We start from the raw sequence: 8005 nt of genomic DNA, 5'->3' as shown, positions 1-8005 counted from the left end.
CGTTGTCCCAGAGGCTCCTTATACTATTTTCATATTTCTGGATTCTTTTTTCTTTTTGCTCTTCTGATTGGGTGTTTTTTGTTTCCTCATGCTCCAAATTGCTGATTTGATTCTCGGCGTCCTCTACTCTGCTGTTGATTCCCTGTTAATTATTCTTCATTTCAGTTCCTGTAGCCTTCATTTCAAATTGGTACTTTATTATGTTATCAATTTTCTCAGTTATTTACCTAATAGTATGCTTAAACATCCTTATAACCAAAATTCTGAACTCTCTATCTGTTAGCTTGCTTGGATCTATTTCATTTAGTTCCTCTTCTAGAGATTTCTTCTGTTCTTTCCTTTGTTGCCTCCGCATTTTGTCTGCTTCCAGGTGTTTGTTTCTATGTATTAGGTAGAGCTGCTATGTCTCCTGGAATTGGTAGAGTGGCTTTGTGTAGTAGGTGTCCTGTAGGGACCAGTGGCTCAGCCTCCCCAGTCACCTGAGCTGCGCCTTCTAGGTGCTCCCCTGTGTGGGCTGTGTGCATTGTCCTGTTGTAGTTGAGCCTTGGTTGCTGTTGGTGTCACTGGGAGGAACTGACCCCCAGGCCAATCAGCTGTGAGGACCAGCTGCAACTACAGCCAGAGAGCTGCTGTGCTGGAGACACCCCTATGGAGCAGGATTTACTTCAGTGGAGCTTTGGTGTTCACCAAGTGCACCCCTTGAGTGTGTCACTCATGGATGTGGTAGGGTTGTAATCCACGTGGTCGAGTCTGATCACCAGGTGCACTGTCTCTGGGCCTCCCAGGAGGTGCAAAGTCAGCCTGTGCCAGTGCCTTGCCCAGGGCCACCCAGCATAAGCTACACAGCAAACCGTAGTTGGCTGCTACTTGTGCTGGGCTTGGAGGAGCCCAGAAGAGGCCAAGCTATGAGCCAATGCAGGCCGCCACTAGTGCCAGGCCTGGGGCCACTTATTAAGCTGTATGGGGCCCGATGCTGCTTGTTTGAGAGATTTTAGGAAAGTCCTAAGCATGAGGCTTGAGAGGCCACTTGCACAGAAAAGCCCCTGGAAATGGCCTGGATGAGCTGCAGGTGGGGAGGGGCGGGGCCAATGGTTCGAGTCAGGTGCTGGCGATTCAAATATGGTGCCTGCCTGCCAGCTGTGTACAGGGAGGACTTACCAAAGGAGCCATGGCCTCCGCCAGCCCGTCTGCCTGGGAGGAAGCCGCCCCTCCACCCCTCAGCCCAACTTCAGGCAGGTTAGTTCCTCCCCGAGTGTCCCAGGTCCTTTTAGGCTGCTCCCGGTGCTGGGCTCAGAGGGAGCGCCCGAGTGAGTCCGTGCGCGGCCCTTTAGGAGGAGCTGCTGGGGCTCCCGCAGCCTCCGTGACCCTCAGGGACAGTCCCGGCGGGTTTCACAGCCCAGAGTTGTGGGGACGTCTCTTCCCGGCCTGGAGCCCTGGGCTGGGGGCCTGCTGTGGGGCTGGGACCCCTCCCTCCTCTTGCAAACCTCCACCGCCGAGATTCCCTTCCCAGTTTCAACTGCAGCACCGGGTGTGGGCCCGCGGCCGCGTCTCCGTGATTCAGCCCCGATTGGCCCATGTCTTCGCCCCTCCTACTGGTCTTGGTGCTTCTTCAGGTCCCTGGTTGTGGGGCTTCTGTGCAGCCAGATTTCAGAAGGCTCAGAGTGATGGCGGTTCTGTATTTTAGTTTTACTTTTGATGTGGTTGCGGGAGGCAGCAGTGCAGCTGTTACGCCGCCAGCTTGTTTTCCTCCTCAGTGAGTCTTTTTTAAGTTAAGACTTAAATTCTTTAAAACATGTTCCAGTTGTGAAAATATAAAGAAGCAGGAAACCCTTTGAGATAAGCTCTTTTAGTAATTTTTCTTCTTAATAAACCAGGACTGTTGAAGATGACTTACTGCTCCAAAAGATGACCTTGAAATTTGTTTAAAATAAAATTTGTCTTAACAAGGAAGAAGCAAGAAATAGAAGGTTTCATTTCATAGCGATGGATGCTGTATTCTTTTTATATTTCTAGGTTTTTATAACTAGTAGAATATTTTAAAATCTTTTTTATTTAATAAAATCTTATAAAGTCAGATTGAGTTTTTATCTTTAAAGATAAGTCTTTATTGATATGAAATTTTGCCATTTATACCTTTGAATTCTCTCTTACTAATATATAAGAAAGATTTAGAGACAAAATAAGAAAACATATTCCTAATGTTCTATAAATAGGTTTACAAAGTCCATGAACTTGCAAATATTTTTCCAACCTGTTTTTGCCAAGCTCTCAACATGTCTCATTTAACTCTCATTCTCTTCTTACCTGGTTCTTGGCTAGTTAAGGCCTTTGTAAAACTTGTATTTAAAGGTAGGTCTATTCTCAGGTCTGCTGTGGCTTCAACTCTCAGGCATGAGTTGGGGCTCTCTTTAAGCCATACCTTGCTTCCCTATTATGGCATGTATCAGCTCAACTTTTTGGTAAGACTGTGGCTCATTACAGTAACTGCTACCACTGACCTTCCGTATTCCTGAATATTGGAGAGTGAGAGAGGCCAAGGAAGACCTGAAGTATGTCTAGGTGTGTATTGCTATGGTCAGGATTGGGAGAGAGATATGATGTCAGTTAGATACACTCCCTCCCACCTGGAGTAATCTGTTTCACTTTGTTATAATTTCTGATACTTTAAGTTATAGAAGTTTTTTTGTCAACAACTTATTTATTCCTCTTATCTCCTGACCCAGTTGTTCCTTTAGCACTTCAATGTCTACTCTGCCTTTTATGACACCATTCATCTGGGGGTGTTGGGGCATCTACTTAAAGCCTGGTAAAGATGAAAGTCTAGGTCCCCTTTTCTGGCATGGGTAGAGGTGGGACACAGTTTTTTTCTGGAGTGTTTGGCTGGAGTAGAATAGTTATTGTCTAAAAGTTATCTATCTTGTTAGACTGCCTATCTCTTAGTTATTCAGTTAGAGAAGGCTTTTGGGATTTTAAAAAATCTGTGCTAGTTGATATTTCCAGGTCTCCAGCTTTCTTCACCTCCAAATCTGGGATTTAAAAGGCAAAAAGGGTAATTCACCACCATGTTATACCATGGGTCCTGAGGTCCCTAGCTAATATGCCTTCTCTCCACCTTTCAGAGTCTTCCTGTGTTTCTTTTTTTTTAAAGATTTTTGAATTGATTTTTAGAGCTAGAACAAGGGGGGAGAGAGAGAGAGGAGAGAAGCATTGATATGAGAGTGAAACATTGATCAGCTGCCTCCCGCATGCCCCCTTCCTGGAGATCAAGCCTGAAACCCCGACAGGTACCCCGTCCGGGAATTGAACAAGCAACCTTTCAGCGTATGAGACAACATACAACCAACTGAGCCACACTGGCCAGGGCTTCCTATTTGTTTTTTGTTGTTTTGTATTTTTAAATATGACTTTATTGATTTCAGAGAGAGGCAGGGAGAGGGGGAGAGAGAGATAGAAACATCAATGATGAGAGAGAGTCGTTGATAAGCTGCCTCCTGCAGGCCCCCTACTGGGGATAGGCCCCATAACCCGGGCACATGCCCTGACTGGGAATTGAACCTCAATTGCCTGGATCATAAGTCAGTGCTGAACCACTGTGCCACACCAGCAGGGCTTCCTGTGTTTTTTAAATATATAACTTCCGCCCGACCGGGCGTGGCTCAGTGGTTGAGCATCGAGCTAGGATCCAGGCGATTGGGGTTTGATTCTCGGTCAAGGCACATGCCCCAGTTGCGGGCTCAATCAATGACTCTCTCATCATTGATGTTTCTATCTCTCTCTCTCCCTCTCCTTTCCTCTTTCTGAAATCAATAAAGATATATTTAAAAATAAAAAAATAAATATATAACTTCCAAGGGATTTAGCTGTTCTTAGTGGGAAGAGTAGGGAGAAGTACATCTTTGTCTACTTCATCTTCCTGGAAGCAAAGTCCCACCCACTCCCTGTTGGAAATAGATTTGTGGAACCACAGATATGCTCATTCATTTAGGCGTTATCTGTGCCAACTTTCATACTAAAATGGCAGATCCGTGCAGTTGCAACAGCGACCAGATGGCCTGCACATCTACTATTTACAGAAAATGTTTGCTGACCCCATCTCTAGAAGATTTAAGTGACTTGTTATGGCCACATGATCAGTTCGTGATAGACCAAGAGCTAAAACCAGTATCTTCAGGTATTTGGCTGTCTCTTTTTTCTTTTCTGAAATGTTAACTGTTTTGTTTCCAGTTTTGGAAGTATATTCTGATTTGGTACTCTATTGGAACACATTTTGTTCAATTAAATCACTATCTTTAATAGGATGTAGTCACAGACGATATTATAGATGAGGTCAGTTCTAGTATGTGCAAACTCACCTCTAGAGAGAGCACCATTAAGCTTTTCAAGAGAAAACATTTTAATCTCACGTATCTTGTTACACTGCACTGAAAATAAACGTGACTGTGGATTCTTTGAATATTAAAGTATAAAAAATAATATTTCTTATATTTGCTGTGTTTTTTTTTGAAAGCCTAAAGTTAGGATTTAGTATTATAAAGTTTCATCTTCTATTATTAGAGGCTTTATTATTACTGGAATAGGTCAATTATATTTTATAATAATGAAAGGTAAATTCTACTCCTTACCTGTAATTTTAGAAACTATATTTTTTCATATTGTGATGATTAAAATGAGTGGTGGTGTGAGGCTATATGTAGTTTAGCAATAGAAAAGGAAGCTTTCTCCCTAGATAGAGATATATTTTATCATGAGTAGTATATGCTTGAAAAATGTTCCAAACAATATAAACAGCATTCAGTGGAAAGTGAAAGTCCCTGTACTCTATAATGTTCATATGGAATAGTTTAATACTTACCTTTTTCTACCTTTGAATTTATAAGCATGTATAATGTATATTTGCATATTAAAAAAACTAAATAGACTCATACTATGCTTTTGATTTCTACTCACTGATACATCATGGACATAGGACAACTTTTAAACAAATAAAATCCTTAATTTTTTGCATTTCAGTATCAAAGGCATGCAAAGTTTGTAAATGACTATATTTTATACTATGGAGGCAAAAGAGAAGATTTCAAGCGATTTGGGTAAGTGCCATGAGGTTTAGGTAGAATTAGAGGGGGCTGTGGAGATAGATCTTTTGAAGACCCACAGCTGTTATGTCTTCTTGGTTCTGTAATTTTCCTCTGCTTCCCATTCTGATTTCCTTGTTATATCACAAGGTGGAGAGACCGTCCATAGCTCCTAGCTAAGTAGCTTCTCATGAACCCCATTTTTGTGGCAACAGGTAGCCTGCTGAGCCAGATCTGCCCCTGGCAATAACAGAATTTGTGAGCAATACAGATGTGCCTGATCGTACGGAATTTTTTTTCCCCTTAGGGAGGGCCTTTGACCTTTTTAAACCTCAGCATTTGGGATTGCTTTTTTAAGTGTAGGGAAAGCAAGAAACCTCACTCTAATATTTCCCACACATGAAATTGCTTCCTCTATTTGGGGCTCTTCAGAGCCTCTTGGTTTTGTGTGGGTTTTTCCCTCTGACTTAACAATTTTCTGAACTGGGAGAGCCCTGAAAAACTTTATGCTATCTTATCTATCCCAAACTTACTCCCTTCTCAATTTGGCCTGTACTCCCCAACAATCCCTGTTCTACCCCCAAACTTAGCATCTGGAAAAAGTATATTCCTCGACTCTCTTTCTTACTTATTCTTCCTAAGACACGGTAGTAAAATGAGGGATGGAACACTCTTCATATGTTTTTAAAAATTAGATCTCAATAGGGTGCGGTGATTGGCTTTTTAAAATTTTCATACATTTTTCCCTGTCCATTTAATGTTTCCTCAGATTTCTCATCCCAGCTTTGGTTATTTATCACCTTGTGTATAACTGAAACCAGTGCTAGAGATGGATGAATTTCTTATCCATTTAAATTGCTTCTGTAGTGGCACTCTTTATGGTGCACTGAAATGGTTTTTACAAACATATGTACATATATGCATACGCATAAAACTGTCTTTATCTCTGTGTATTATATATTTACTCAGGTGTCCAAAAATCTCACAGGACTGCTTAACCTCCTAAATTGACTAATTGTTTATATTAAATTGAAATAGTTTTATTTTCCAGGGAAAACGACAAGACAGACATGGCTGTCATGAGAAAATGAGATTTCTCTGGAGCGAGGAGGAGGGAGTGGACGAGAGCTGGTGGTTTCAGCCATCCGGCTGGCGCAGGGCGCGGCCGGTGCTCTCACCCTCTGCCACCCTGCGTGCAACAGCGCTGAACTGAGGACATGAAACCGTGTCTCAGGTCTGACTCTAGTTTGGTACTTGTGGTAATTTTTAGCAGTTTTAACTGACTTCTCATTGCTTGAGTTTGTCTTTAAAAAACATTTAGAAGAATATTGTCTGTTGTCCTATAATATGTTTCTTTAAAAAAAAATTTATTTTTATTATTTATCTTCACCTGAGGATATTGTTTCCATTGCTTTTCAGAGAGAGTGGAAGAGGGGGGAGAGAAACACCAGTGTGAGAGAGACATCGATTGGTTGCCTCCCACATGCCCTGACCCGGGCCGGGGAATGCGCCTGCAACGAGGTGCATGCCCTGGCAGAACTGAACCCAGGACTCTTCAGTCCACTGGCCCACACTCTAACCCCTGAGCAGACCAGCTAGGACTTCTTTAAAATTTCTAAAACTATTTTGGGGAAAAAATAACCTGAAAATGGTTCTAAAAATCCAAACATTACAAAGGCTGAAAAGTGAAGAGTGGGCTGGTTCTCCTTCTGACTGTCAGTCTTGTAGATTCCCTCTCTGAGAGAACTGTAAGAGTTAATGTCCCAATATTCTAGGCACATATAAGTAATAGACCTCTTTTAAAACATTAATATTTATATCATATGCATTATTTATTTGACATTGCTTCCAAGTAGCAAACCACAGTTGAATTTCTAAATGAAAATTTATATTTTTTATGAATCTAGGGAGAAGAGACTTGCAAAGAAACACTATGATAAATTATTCAAGGAATACTGCATAGCAGGTCTCAGTCAATGCAAAGAAAAGAAGTTATGCTTCCAAATATTTATAAAAGAAGGTTCTCACACAAGTACATGTTACTTTCTGTTATACTCTCATGCCTGCCGGAGCCCGCCGGCAGAGTCGAACGGTCCTGAGGAAGGGGTGAGGATGGAGAAAAGACAGACACAAAAAAGATGGGATCGGGAGGACTGCAGCTCGTGGCTGGCTGCCGCAGCCCCGAGTTCATTTTCTCTGCTCAATATATAGAGGCACTGCTGACTGTGCTGAATAGCACCCCGCCCCGCAGTCCTCCCCCTTGCCCGATACTAAGTAATTCCTCCAAGGCCCTAGGAACGCTCTTTCAGAGTAAACACCCTGCCTCCTGCAGGAGCTCAGGCCTTGGGAACTATCTTTATCTCGGCTTCTAATGGGAACTTGCGGGGAGGATTGAGTCCTTGGCTTGGCATGTGGCTTGACTATCCCTTAACCCTTTCAGGCCGGGGCCAGCTTCCTAATTAGCCTTTCTAGAATTTATGGCCGCAAGCTAAATTAGTATTGCTTTGGTGCCTCAAGGACTGGGTCAGGGAGCAGGAGAGCACCTCTGCAGCTCACCCAAGCAGCTCCTCTGTGCCTGGGGCCACAACGGCTCCCCACACATGTCCTAGATTATTCTTTTAAAGATGCTGCTCTAGTCTCAATTGCCCTGTATCTGTGAAGTATCATTTGGACATTTTAACTCTGAAGCTGTGGAATTTACAAAGGGCCCCTTAGTCAAGGGTGCTTCTTTGTGAGCTGAGGCAGAAAAGTCTAAAATTAAACACAAGTGGCTACTGGATCCTCTTTCATCTTGACTCTCACCTGAGCCTCTAGCATTTATAATGAATGATTTAACACTGCGGAATGATGTCGTTTCACAGATGAAATTGATAGGCTATATTTCCAAGTTCATTATCATTTATAAAGAAGCGGATGTATATCTTTTGTTATAC

General features: G+C 42.6%; 1 long non-coding RNA gene across 1 annotated transcript in view; it reads left to right on the top strand.

The window, feature by feature from the left end:
* The first annotated feature begins 3791 nt into the window (after positions 1–3791).
* Positions 3792–8005, top strand: part of LOC148090217 (uncharacterized) — a 51268-nt gene continuing 47054 nt past the window's right edge. The window contains exon 1 of the long non-coding RNA XR_015713895.1: positions 3792–6306. This is a non-coding gene — a long non-coding RNA (uncharacterized LOC148090217). The remainder of the gene's footprint in view (positions 6307–8005) is intronic.

Source organism: Miniopterus natalensis, unplaced genomic scaffold (genome assembly GCF_054644295.1).
Source record: "Miniopterus natalensis isolate mMinNat1 unplaced genomic scaffold, mMinNat1.hap1 Scaffold_75, whole genome shotgun sequence".
In the NCBI taxonomy this organism is placed as follows: domain Eukaryota; kingdom Metazoa; phylum Chordata; class Mammalia; order Chiroptera; family Miniopteridae; genus Miniopterus; species Miniopterus natalensis.
Note: the sequence above shows the minus strand (reverse complement) of the source record. Positions and strands in the feature narration are given on the sequence as shown.